General features: G+C 39.0%; 1 pseudogene; it reads left to right on the top strand.

Moving 5' to 3' along the window:
* The first annotated feature begins 2445 nt into the window (after positions 1-2445).
* Positions 2446-14080, top strand: LOC115755963 (annotated as a pseudogene).
* Positions 14081-14339: the final 259 nt, after the last annotated feature.

The following is a 14339-nucleotide window of genomic DNA, read 5'->3' as shown; positions in this document are numbered from 1 at the left end:
AATAATTAAATTTTGGATGTTACCTTATCCGGAGTACGATTTCTTCGCGGTTCCTCCCTAATGGGTTCAAGAAAATAAAATTTGGACTAGAAATGAGAAAATACCCATTTACCCTTGAAAATATCCAATTTTTCCACTTTGGCCAAAGGGTATTTCGGTTAAATCACCCCAATGGCCGAATTTGACTAGTCTTTGGTGATAGAAATTACCAATTTACCCTTCTTGCATTCAAGACCAAAATATCTATCTCAAAAAATATCCTAACCTTTTATTAATCAATTTTTCGTCTTCTTCCTCATTATTGCAAGAAGCTTCTCTCACTACTCTCTCTCTCTCACTCATCTTGGTCGAATTCTTCATCACCACCACCACCACTGCCGGATTTTCTTCAAGCCACCACCAGCCTCACCTTGAACAACCGAAGCTAGGCCGCCACCGTGAGCTACCCGGAGCCGCCGGATCGTCATGAAACCGCCCTGGTCGTGAGGAACCGCCGGAGATGCCGCCCGGATCAAAATTTCTCTCAACTTTTTCACCGAGGAAATTGCTAGATTTTGAAGTAAGTTGGTTTCTAATATTAGATTAGGTAACTAGGATGCTAATGGATTATAGAATTGTGTAGTTTTGATGAAAAATTGTTGGATTTGAGCTTGGTGTTGCTTTGGCCGAAAATGGGAGGAGGAGGAGAGAGAAAGTTTGTGTTCTTGAAGTGAATAGTAGTGCATGATTGAAATTGGGTGGCCAAGATTGAAAGTGGCTTTATCGAGATTGATCGTACGGTTGACATTGAATCAAGCTTTAATTGGATGGCCTAGATTGAATCTTGCTTAGGAAGATTTATCGTACGGGTATGATTGAATTCTGTTTTTTGAAGATTAATCGTGTGGTGGAGATTAAATGCACGTTAGGATATTTAAATCGTACGGTTCTGATTAATTGCCACGTTAGTATAAATTAACGGTATGGTACGTATTAATTGTACGTTAGTATAATTTTGATCATACGGTGATTGTTAATTGCTACGTTAGCATAATTAATATCGTGTGGCGTAGATTAATTTTTGTGATAGCATAAATTAATCGTGTAGCCCGATTGGCCAACGGCTTGAGTGTGATTTAATCGGGTGATCCCGATTTATTATTTATTCAACTTGAGTGAATCACGTAGGCCCGATCGAATATTTATTTAGTGTAATTAAATCGAGTGGTCTCGATTGAGCAATTGAGGAAAATTAGAAAGATCGTGTGGTCCCGATCTTTTATTAGAGAAAATTGGTGAGATTGTGTGGTCTCGATCCGCTAATCGGGAAGTTTAGCAAAATCACATGGCGAAGATTGATCGATCGGAAGGTTGTATGTGATCGTGTGGTATCGGATGAGCGATTGATGAATTATTGTTATTATATGGTCTTTACGTGGAATAATTGAGAGGAAGTGTGGAATTTTACCCTGAGGCGTTATGACGCAGGGTTCGTATTTACAAGACCATATTTTACCCCGAGGCATTAAACGCGGGGTTCCGTATATTATTTTATCCCGAGGCGTTAAACGCGGTATAATAACCTGAGGCGTTATTACATAGGTTATAGTGACCTGAGGTGTTATTACGCGGGTCCGGACTATATAATGGCATGATGCGTTATTACGTGGGTCTGTCCATTTATATGATAGCCTGATGTGTTAAATGCAGGCATTGGAGTAAAGTGAAATATTTTTATTATAGCATGATGCGTTAAACGTGGGTATTGAAGTAACGTGGAATATTTATATTATAGCATGAGGGGTTAGACACGGGCTTTGGAGTAACGTGGAATATTTTTATTATAGTTTGAGGCATTAAACGCGGGCTTTGAAGTAATGTGGAATATTTTTATTATAGCATGAGGCGTTGAACGTAGGCATGGGAGTAACGTGGAATTTTTATGAGAATGTAGCAAGTTGGGAGAAAGAAGGAAGTTTATTCTTGAATTTATTTGGTAAATTATTGATTGTGAGAGAAATTGTTGTGAATAGCTGACCTAGGACATGTCCGGAGGCACTAGCGCCCTAACCTAAGATTAGAGACTTTCTTATTGAGATTTATTCTTATCCCGTCATGGGCTCTCTTTTTCAAACCCCTCGCCTCAACAGTGAATGATCCGCTCTAGAGATTCGGGATCCCTCGAGACATAGATATGTTAGTAACGGAATATCTGGTTGGGGAAGATCGGGTATATTATAGGCACGTTACCACGATCCGGGTTGACGAGGGAGAACTTTATTGGAAGCTCCACACGTACGTGGCGTGGATGTACCGCCACGGAGATATGTTGGTGGGTCTATTGAGAGGTTTTGGTATTCTCGACGATGGAGTTGGGGAATGGGACCCCATTAGTGCTATCCTCTAGACGGCGTAGTGGTGCACCCCGATATTGGACCCGAAGGCTTGGAGCCCGACCTAGAGGTCATGGTACTAGAAGAGGATGGGGAAGTCGTAGAACCGTCTGATGCGGAACAATCACTTGAGGTTAATGAGGATGAGCAGACAGCTATAGATGATATAGTTGAGGATAGCGATGATGGGAGCCTACAATAGTTGGCATCTTGACTTTTGTTGAGTGTTTTTCTGTTGACGAAAGTTAGGCTTCGACCACTAGATCTTTTTGTTGTAAGTGGTCATAGGCTTGTACAAAGGCCTATAAAGCCTTAGGTTTGAGAGTTGTAACAGTTATGTATATATATACATAAGCTTGTTTTTACCATATCAAGTTATCGTATTATTGTTGATTTCAGTACGAGGATTGGTTTCTCCTTCCACATGTTTTTGTTGGCCTTGGATCTTGGAGAACTGTATATAATTGTGGCCGGAGGGGATGTTGGCGAGCTCGTAGTGTTCGGGTCGTGACATATGATTTTCTAAATATCTAAGCAATTCTAAGCAATTCTTTTTTGGGCTTTTCTTATCCATGTACACTAGATGACATGTTATTTCGATCTAAGTTTAACATGCATAAATTATTAACTAACGACACGTGTGGCATGACATAATTCTAATGGCAACTAAAATTAATATGATTGTTTTAATGTGACATGCTATCTAACTTATACGAGCCTAAATCTAAAATTTTTAAATGGCATTGATATATTGACATGACAATGGTGACATGGCAATGGTAACATGGCAAGTGGTGACGATAGTGATGGCGTGGCAACAATAACATGGTCGTTCACCCTACATGCATGTCGTTTTGTGATTTCCTTTGGAAGTCAAAAATGTGAAGCTATCTAATATATGCAGTTACCTAATTCAAACTAGAAAATAATTTAAATTAAATCCTACGCTAAATTAGCAAATTTATTGAGTTAGATACGCAATTCTAAATTAGGAAATAAATCTATCCTAATATGCAATGCAATTTTTTGTAATTTTGTTGATATAAAGTTTACTAAATTAAAAACACCTAATAGATAAAATGCTTGAAAATCTCACAACAATTCATTTCAAAGTTGGATCCAAGATAATCCCATTAAGGCAATAGATATATTTCGGTTTGGGAAAAATACCTAATTCGAATAATTCGACTCGAAGGACCGGACGATGACTGGCAAAGATGTACACTAAGGACAACAAAGGAATTGGCCGGCTTGGGGAAAAGGCTTGGCCAATGGAATCAGGAACTCTCCAGTGATGGTCTGTAGCGTCGGTGAGGGAGCGGCCAGCATTGGACGATCTCGCCGGAGTACCAAAATCGTGTGGACGTTCACTTAAGAGCGGCAATTAGACTCAATCGACACCGAGTCAGCATTAGATAACCCTGCGAAATAGAACCCCAAGTGCAGCGAAGCAACAGACAACAAAAGCTGCGGCATCCAGACTGGACTGGTCGCGAGGGAGCTTGGAGGGTGGCACTACTTGCTGTCCGCCGCGGTGTCGATCGGCGGCTGTTCAAGAAGTCCCGGTAACTAAGGCAGGACCACCGGCTGGAGGCGCTGGACACACCAGGAACGTCACCGAGACCGCAGGAATAAGAGTTGAATCTGCGGTGACGGGACTTGCTCGGCACCGCCAAATTGAAAGGCCCATGTGCGAGAGACCAACGAAAGAGATTTAAATGGAGGGGCAAGACGATCCTAGAGCTCGTGAGAGGGAGATTAAATTAGTCAAAAGATTAACTTTAGTCCAATTGGGCATGCTCATCTCATTCAAATTTTAGACTAATCTTGACTCCGAATTTGATTTAAATCTCCAATTATTTGACCAACCTCATGCTGATTTGAAACTCTAACCTGCAAAATACGGTATTAATCCTTATCATCGCCGGTGATGAGGGGAGGTGATCCCATGCGCGCTTGTCCATGATATCGTCGTAAAGAAACCATGTGATCGCCATCTATCTGGAACGTGTGCGTGGCATGTGACTGCGGCACGTGTTAGTCCTAGACGCTAATAATCCGAGAAAAGTACACTGGAAGTGCCATAACTTTTGTACGACGTTCACTTGAGTGTCATAACTTTTAAAACGTTCACTTAAGTGCCATAACTTTTAAAAATCGTTCACTTGAGTGCCATATTGACGTGATAGTCGGAAAAGTTGACGTGGCAGCTGAAAAAGTTACAGTAGACGCCGGAAAAGTTACTGTAGACGTCGGAAAGCCGACGTGACACATCGGAAAGGCGACGTGGCACGCCGGAAAAGTTACTATAGCATTCAAGTGAACGATTTTGCTCCGACGTAGCACTCAAGTGAACGATTTTTGAAAGTTATAGCACTTAAGTGAACGTTTTAAAAGTTATGACACTCAAGTGAACGCCGTACACAAGTTATGGCACTTCTAGTGTACTTTTCCCCTAATAATCCATTGCGGGGTAGTGCATAATGCCAATATATGGCTCTAATATTTTTGTTTAGGGTCGGGGTCAATCTTTAATTTTTCCATGCAATGAATGCCTAAATGTGTTAGACAAAATTTAGTGTCCACATAAACCGTCGAATTTCGGGAAAATTAATAAAAAAGTCATATATCTAATGCAATTATTCCAATTCGATCGTGATTTTTTTTTTTTTACACTAATTCAGTCATAAACCTTTTACAATCTTGCCAATTCAATCCATCCAGCGAATTTTGACTAACCAGCACTAACGTGGACATCGGTCGGTTGATGACACAATGTTTTAATATTTTTTTAAATTTTAAATTTTCTTTTATTTTCTCTTTTCATTTGTTTTCTATTGACACCTAAATTTTGATTTTTCATTAAAATTAGGGACTAACTTTAGTCCCTAGCAAAAAAAATGTTATTTTTCATATAGTTTGCATATAGGATAGTTTAAACTTTATGTACTCAATTGCACTACGATGAAAAAAGGGGAACTCGAAATGGACACGTTGACCGGGCTGCCATTAAAGCGGAGTTCGGGCGAACTACAGGAGTCATATGGCCGAGATTGAAGAAGGGAATGGACCTCATCGAACCTCAATTAAGATGTTCGCTCACGTGAATTTGGGCTAATAAAAAAAGCATTGATCTTAAGCCCATTATTTAATGTGGCTGAAGTAAAATACGTGGGTAAATAAGAAGAGAAAATTGGCACAATATTGAGCCCTATATTGGTGTTCAAAAGATATACGCATGACATATAAGGCCGGCGAGGGGAAAAGCAAATAAAATATATTATATTCTTTGGAAAGAGCCCTAGCAATCCACTATATAAGGGACATTATTATCACACAGCAAAGGGGGGACACACAATTAAAACACGAAATAGAGAGGAGAATTGTCAAAGTGAAAAAGAGAGGAAAAGACAAAACAGAGAAAAGTCTTCATTTTCCTTGATGTCTCGTTCTTGTGCTCCCATCTGCAGACTTGTTGCAGTTCTTTTGCATCAACAAACCATCCACGTGAGTACGATCAGCGGTTGTCGTCATAGCACTCCAAGAGATATCAACGTGATCAGTCCCTCATAGTGGCGTATCCCGCTCGTGTCAACACGCCGCATTAGTCCACCGAAGCTCGCCCGTTGTCGCCTCTGCCCCGGTGTTGTTCGGTTGCTGATCGGCCCATCTCAACGGCTGGTCAACCCTTTTTTTTTTCGTCCTTTATTCAGCACCTAATACAGCTGCTGCCTTGTGAAAGACTTGCTTGCTGTCCGGGCTTCGTTTGGTTGCAAATCGGATCTAAACAGATCTGTTTTTTGGGCAGAATTTGCAGCTTGTGCGTGCAGATTTTTCTGAGCAATTCCAGGTAGCACTCTTGCACTTTTAGGATTAATTTAAGCATGTTTTAGAGTGCTTTATCTGCTTGTTTTGCTGCCATTCCGATGCTATTTCTGCATTGTCCACATGCTGTTTTGGCCCAAATCAAGATGTTTTTGTGTTATTTATGCTGCTAACACATGCAGAATGTCGCGTGAGCTTAAAGGTAAGTCTTTGGATTGTTGTTGTCGCTGTTTTGCATGAATTAGTTACTGTTCGCTTTCCATTCTTCGACATGAGCACTGAAAATTTTTACGGGAAAATTCAAGAAGCAAGTTTTGCATATCAAAACCCTAACTTTTATCATAAATTTCGAAAATCGGATTTAATTGGATTCATTGGACATATTTTTAGAATTAAAAAAAAATCTAAATCTAAATTAGGAAATTTTATTTCATAGTAGGCAACATCTATGTTAAGTTGAATAAATTTATCCATCGCCGTTCGGATACGACCCTTCAACTTAGTAAAGATGAGAATTTAGCTAATCCGATCTATCGCCGTTTAGATCCGATTCGCTATCTTCAAAAAGCCGAATTTAAATTTATGAATATCACTATTTTCGGAAAATGCAAGATGTGGATATTTATGTCGATCTTGATGCTATCTTTGTTTACTTGAAATATGCTCTCTCGGTTGATATGTCTTTATTTAATTCCATATATTTAAGATACCTAAAAATTTAGTAAGACACGGTTTCTTAGAAGCCTTATCTAATTAAAATTTTAGGAAGATATGGTTTCTTAGAAACCTTATCTTATCTGATTTTTTTTTTTAAGATTTAAATCCATAGAATCAAATCAGAATATTCTTAATCTGACCGAAAATTCAAAAGAAAAAGGAAGGAAATCATAAAATTTTGTCATGTATATCTAGCATTATCTCATTGCATATTCGGCATATCCTTACAGGTGGTTCGAATTATCATGTCTGCATATCTTGCATGTTCATCTCATATTTTCGAGTATCATACATTGCATTCCATTTTTTTTGAAATATCACTTGCATATCTTTAAGTTGTGTTTTATTTCATGCATCTTATATTGCCAAAAATAAAAATCTGCTCGTTGGAGATATTGCTTTATCCTTTGATTGCATCATATTTTCGTGCACCATTTAGTCCTTCATTCATATTTTCGGAAATTAGCATATATCATCCATGCATTCATGTTTTTGCATATCCCATTGGTTGTCTTCCATGTTCTAAAAATAACATTTTGCATATCTACATATCATATAATTTCACATATCATGTGTTGCATGTTCACGTTTATTTTTTTTTATGTATTATATTTACCACGTCATTCGCATGTCACGTAGTGTCATGTTTAGGATAATCCATTTTAGGCCATTTAAAATTAGTTCATATGTTTAAATCATTTAATCTAAAGTTGCATCACTAGTTAGTTAATTAAACTTTGCATATCATTGTTTGTCTTGCATTTTTGCATGAGCATATTGCATTGTTATTTGGGTAAAATTCATTGTCGTTGCAAGCATATATTCATTACATTCATCTAAATAAGTAAAAACACCAAAAACCACTCCATCATTTTGAACTTTAAAGTGAACCCAATCAAGTTGCCAAATCTAGGATTTTCATGGATTTAAGGTACCGAAAGGGCATTAGCTTTAATTAGTTAATGTACCCAATTCCCCGAATCCTCGGTCTCTGGCTCGTAGGAATAAAAATAATCCTCCCGCTATTTTTATTTAGGTTTCTAATCAACCTACCCAAAATGGTTAGTGGCGACTTCGAATTCTGAATCATTCTAATTAACCAAAGTTGCGATTTGGTAGGGCTTGGGAGAGTCTGTGTTAGGTTAGTCATCAAAATTAACCCGATAGTCCATTAGCCTAAAAATTTATTTTTAGGTCGCGACATTTTCTTTCCCTTCCCTCTTCTACCTCTAGCAGGTTGCCAAACCTCGGTGACCGGCCGGAGGGACAACCGGTGAGGGTCACGGGGCAAGGTCAGCCTCGCCATGGATTGGTGAGGCTTGAACTTGTCGACCCTTGGTGAGGCCAGTTGCCGAGGTCCTGCAATCGGCTGGATGAAGAAGAACAAAGAAAAAAAAAAAAAAAAAAAAAAAAATTCAAAAAAATATTATGTTGTCGGTCGGCTGGCGTCCACGTTAGCGTCGGCAAGCCAAAATTTGTCGGATGGATTAAATTGGTACAAATAGAATATTTAGAATTGAATCAACAATATATATAATGAATTGACATGATTGCAATATGTTATAACTTTTGGTAGTTTTCCCTCCTAACATTGCAATATTTTGGGCATGTATCTCCAACTTAACACACATGGTAGTGAAAAAAACAAGAAGTTGTTAACAAAAGGGACCCAAAGACAAGATATCGTTTAGGTTTATTGATGTTAACTAATGCCAAAGAGGGAGGACTAGATTGCATATATTGTGGAATATAGAGTATTGGATTGTGTGTATTGTGGCATATAAGGGTCAATATGGTAACACTCCGAAAATGCGTATGGTAAAAAATTGTTCCAAAAGTGTTCCGAGAACACTTTTGAGAAACAAAAACACTTTTGGAGTAAAAATGAAAAACAAAAAAAACTTGTTTACGGGTTTTGGAATACTTTTTAGAAACAACTCGAGGGCAAGCTTGTGCAAGCCATCATAGCCCACCATCGTCGACGAGGAGTTGACGTGGTCGTCGCCGCCCGTCGTAAGTCGCCGGTCGCTGCCGCCACCGGTCGTCGGCCGCCCATCGCCGGCCGCCGCCGCTGCGGGTCGCGGGCTGCCGTCCACCGTCGTAGTGGGCCGCCCTGGTCGCCCATCGCTGGCCGCTGCCCGCCGCCGATCGCCGCCCGCCTCCGGTCGCCGGCCACTCGCCTCGACCGCCCGGTCCACACCGCTGTTGGTCGCGGTTCTTTGGTAGGCTCGCCGCCCGCCGCCGATCTGCCGATCGCCGCCGCCGGCCGCCACCACCGCCCCCACCGGCCTCTGCCGACCGCCACCGCCCGCCGCCGGTCACCGGTTGCGTATATTTCCTTTTGGTGAAAAATGTGTTTTTTTTTTTTTTTTTTGGTATTTGCCAAATGTGTTTCTGTTCTTGAAAATCATAGTCGGGAATAGAAACACAAAAAAATGATTTTGTTCCAAATATGTTCCTAGGAACAAAAACGTTACTATACAGACCCTAAAGGACTACATTAAACTATTTGAGGACAAATCGTAAAGAACCATGATACTATTTGAACTAAAACTATAATGGCTTGTATGACAATGATTCTGATTCAAAAAAGTGATACTGAATAGAATTATTTTTTCTGATTCTATTTCCTGGATGAGTTTTAGAGAATCAGAACGTATTTAGTAACTGCACAAAATTTTTGTTCCTCGAGCGAAAACGCGTTTGGTAAATGCACAAAATTTTTGATCCTGAAAATAATTTCTCTTTCTAATTTTTGTCATTTAAGTCAAATAATTATATAGTTATTTTGTGAAATTTCATCATACATTTCGAATTAATTGAAGATTAATTCATTGATTCTCTTATATATTATATTGCATAGTGCTATAATATTTTTTTTTATTGTCATAACGAGTCATTTTAAGTTAAAAAAAGGATAGACTGTATTGGGTTAGTGTGTGATTTCATATTAGCTCGAGTTCTCGCAAGCCTATACAAAGTCGCAACGAAGGAATATCTAATTCGATCTTAGTGTGATCGATGGTATGTGATGTGTGCATGCAAATGGAGTCACCACCAAAGTCTTTGAGGAAGGTAGATCAAGAACTTATCGGACGGTCGGGAGAAACTGTTTAATTCTATGCAACCAGAGAAATCTAGAGTTTAGGGACTTGATTACATCGGTGTTTCCCAACGCTCTTGTTTTCTAAACGTGTTTCATGCAAATTCTTAATTCATTTTTAAACCTATGAGGTAAGCCAATACTAAATGCTCACGAAAGTTATTTGTCTTTTTTTCAAAATTTCTAAAACTAGACAAAGTCTAAATTACTTAAACCTAGGCAAATCACAACCAATGAAATCAAGTGCTCGATCAAGGAATCATGGCATTGATAAATTGTATCATATAACCCTAATGAATCTCCAATGGCTTAGAGAAATGTGGTTCGGGTTTAATTTTAAAAGTGTTTATGATTTTACTAAAAAATAATAAAATCTATGAAATCTAGACCCAAAATTATGAAAATGAGGTCAAACCAGTTTAATCTAAGCTTCTTCTATTTTTAGGAATTGTTTGAAATTTTTTATGATTTTTTTTAATTTTTTTCGAATTTTTTTATTTTTATTTTCTTATCATCTTATATATTTTTCTTTGAAAATGAGACATCGTCATGGTTTTAGATCGAGTGGAAAGTAATGAGAGAACCGAAAAGAAAAAGTAAGAAATGTGGATCCGAGTAAAGTCCTTAAGTTGCTTCGTCTAAACTCTGGGATGTAAAATTCGAGGGTTTTCCCTAGGATGAATAGAAGAAAAATATTTTCTCTCAATTTAGAGGGTGATGGTGGAGAAGATAGACTCCACGTCATATTCGGATGTCTACCATCGGGTAGAGTCATATAATAGCATCCCGCTCCTTGGGTGAATCACCGGAGCTTCGACTCTCGTGTCGTCGACCTATGTTTTGCACAGTATCTTCGTATCGACTTGTCGGCGACGCACCAAACATGATTCTCATACTTTTTTTGTTTCAGGAAACAAAATCAGATAATCAAAATTGTTTCCATGCAGGCCTTAAGTAACTCTAGGAAAGGTTCGCTTTCCTTTTTTACGTTGTCTTTCTTGTTTTGGTTATTATCCATAATACAGTAATTCTTTTCCTGCTCAGAAGTATTGGAGACTATCGTGCTGGCATGAAAGGCACGGCAAATCACCAAATAGTTAAGTTGATCATCAAATCATTCATCTACGTTTATTGCACGGTGAAAAATTAGAAGATGAAATCGCACAATCAGATTTGTAATGTTTTTTGATTTTGTCATATTGGTGAGCTTTCTTTTTCTTTTTTTTGACACACACTACATGATGGTTATGTATCTTAATTATGTGGGCTCAAAGTACATAGACTCACTGTTTAAAAGTGCAATAACAACCTTTCGATTACGGTGAAATTCAGCAGCGCCACCTGAACAGTACGGATACGATTATGTGGCAATCAAACGTTCCCCACATATCAACCTTTGATAAAATTATCAAAAAATTTCTAAATCAATTGCAATTATATCAATATAGTTATGAACTTTTTGCACTTGAGTCAATTTAAACATTCTGACCAATTTTAACAAGAAATCACTGAAATAACACGGCCTACGCTAACGTTGCAAATTTAAATGGTATTTTAATATTATTCAAATTTATTTTTTTTCCTTTCTCTTTTTTTTTTCTTCCCTTCTTTCTCTAGCCGATCACTAGACCTTAGCAATTGGCCAGAGGCGAGGGCCTAGCGGCGCGGTTTGACCTCGCCGAGCAACGGCGAGGTCGACCTCGCCGGGGGTTGGGCGAGGCTCGCCCTCCTCATTTTTGGCGGGTTGTCGGAGGGAACACAAAAAAGAAAAGAAAAACAAAGAAATTATTTAAAATAAAAAAGCATTACAATATTAGTGAGAGCATCTGCTGGCCGGGGTTCAGCGGCCTCCGCCGGCCATCCCTCCCTTGCACTCTTTGGTCAAGAACTAGAACATGGATCAAATGTGACACTGGCCATTCCTTGCAAATGCAGGAATTGCTCTCAATATCAAGTTAATCGATAGCGTGTATCCCCTCGTTGCATGTCAAGACAGAAGAGGAGATGTGCTTACCTCAAGTGCAGAAAATGATATCAACTCGAGCTTAGCAGAAACGAGCACATCAAAATAGAAAGACGCAAGTAAAGTAACTAGCTCCACATATGGTAATTTTCGGGCTCGAGAGGCCAACAAGCATGGCTGCTGTTTGAGCTCGAAGCTCACAGCATGCTGGGAGAGCTTCAAGCTCAAGAAGATGCCAAGATGGCTTCTCGAGCTCGAACCTCGCGGTCACGGAAGAGCTCAAGAGAAGAAAAAAAATGTTGGACCAAGGAAGAAGATGTCACATTAGCGCTTCTCTCTTAAAAAATAAATGAAAATGCCACATGACTGTCAATGTCAGTATCTTCCGCAGGCAAATTGCATGGAAAAATACCCAATCAGTCCTCAACCTGTTGTGCCAATTCAGTCCTAAAATTTTCAATTTCTCCATTTCAGTCCTAAACCTTTACGTGAGGTTCCAACATACTCCTTCAAGCCAATTTTTGCTGAAAATTGCTGACGTGGTAGTTCGGTTATTGGTGGCCATCCAACGAGGCACACGGCCACGCCAGTGATTTCCATTGAAAATTAACTGAGGACAACATTGGAATTTCTAAGCAAAAGTTTAGGAACAAGTTAGCAAAATTGAAAAGTATATGACTGAATTCAAATACGTGCAATATATTTAGGACTTCGACCCTCTATATAAACTTCAGAAATTGGTGCAATCAAGTTGCATAAAAGATACACTGAGAGAAGTATCCTGACAACATTAAAACAGCAATGCGGCGGTCAGTTCACATCGAAGATGGAAAGGATGGTTAGTGTTCCTAGAGTTCTTTCTTAAGAACTATTTTTACTTGCAGCAATAATTTCCCAATTCACTTCTCTGTGTTCCAGGTTACGGATTTGACATTAGCGAAGGAAAACCAAACTAGTTTCGAAGAGTATCTCAGTAATAATCCAAATGCAAATCCTGGCATTGACTTGACCGTCACTGTTCTGACTGCCGGTTCTTGGCCAAGTTACAAGTTTTTTGATCTGAATCTTTCAGCAGAAGTGGTACTTGTAGAATTTTGATGAGATATGATTTGAAGTTTTGTTTGATGTTCATAGCAATTTCTGATATTAGAAATTGATTTCTTCACTCTGATTTAGCAGTTATTGTCAATTTTTTATTGTGTCAGGTAAAGCGTGTTGAAGTTTTCAGGGAATTCTACCAGACAAAAACAAAGCATCGCAAGCTGACGTGGATTCATTCATTGGGGACTTGTAACATTGTTGGTAAATTTGAGCCAAAAACCATGGAGCATACCAGGTAATTTGTTTTTCTGAACTTTCTGTTTTATTGATTTTGAGATGTGGTAGACTTTGGGACTTGTTATTTCATGTTGTGTTTTTTTTTAGCTTGAAAACTTTTTGTCCCCTCTTTTTTGCTCTGTAGGCCTCAGCACTCTTGTTATTCAACTCCTCTGATAGACTAAGTTACTCGGAGATAATGGCCCGGTTGAATTTGGCAGATGATGATGTTGTGAGGCTTCTCCACTCCTTATCATGTGCCAAGTACAAGATCCTTAACAAAGAACCAAACACAAAAAGCATTGCTCCTACTGATCACTTTGAGTTCAACTCCAAGTTCACTGAAAAAATGCGGATTATTAAGGTATAACTGACTGATTTATGATCGTGCTAATGCTTCTCATCGCGGTCATGTTTTAATATTTCTAACATGCAGATTCCTCTGCCTCCTGTGGATGAGAAGAAGAAAGTGATAGAAGATGTTGATAAGGATCGGCGATACGCAATTGATGCCTCAATTGTGCGTATCATGAAGAGTTGAACAGTTTTGGGTCATCAGCAGTTGGTCATGCAGTGTGTTGAGCAGTTGGGTGGCATGTTTAAGGTCTTTACTAGACACTTGACCCATTACCTTCATCCTGGTTCTGTCAGCTTTTGTCGACTGATTTTGTTTTATTGTAGCCTGATTTCAAGGCAATCAAGAAAAGGATTAAGGACTTGATCACTCGAGACTATTTAGGGAGAGACAAAGACAACCCCAATTTGTTCAGATATATGGCATGACATATTTGAAGGGATTTATCGAAGCCGAATCAGACGATCACACAGAGAATCGAGAAAAATTGAAAGACGCACGAGATTACCCAGGTTCACCCCAAGATTAGGGCTACGTCCTGCAAAGAGATTTTCACTATATTTTTCGGTTTACAGCCAATTCGCATATTACAATAATAAAACCGAGCAAAATATATATGCCCAAAAAACGGGCTAAAAAACCTAAATCTCTTAATTCCACCATACGGGCCAGCTTAAATAAAAGCCC

Source organism: Rhodamnia argentea, chromosome 6 (genome assembly GCF_020921035.1).
Source record: "Rhodamnia argentea isolate NSW1041297 chromosome 6, ASM2092103v1, whole genome shotgun sequence".
Classification (NCBI taxonomy): Eukaryota; Viridiplantae; Streptophyta; class Magnoliopsida; order Myrtales; family Myrtaceae; genus Rhodamnia; species Rhodamnia argentea.
The sequence above is the reverse complement of the archived record's forward strand: the minus strand, read 5'-3'. Positions and strand labels throughout refer to the sequence as shown.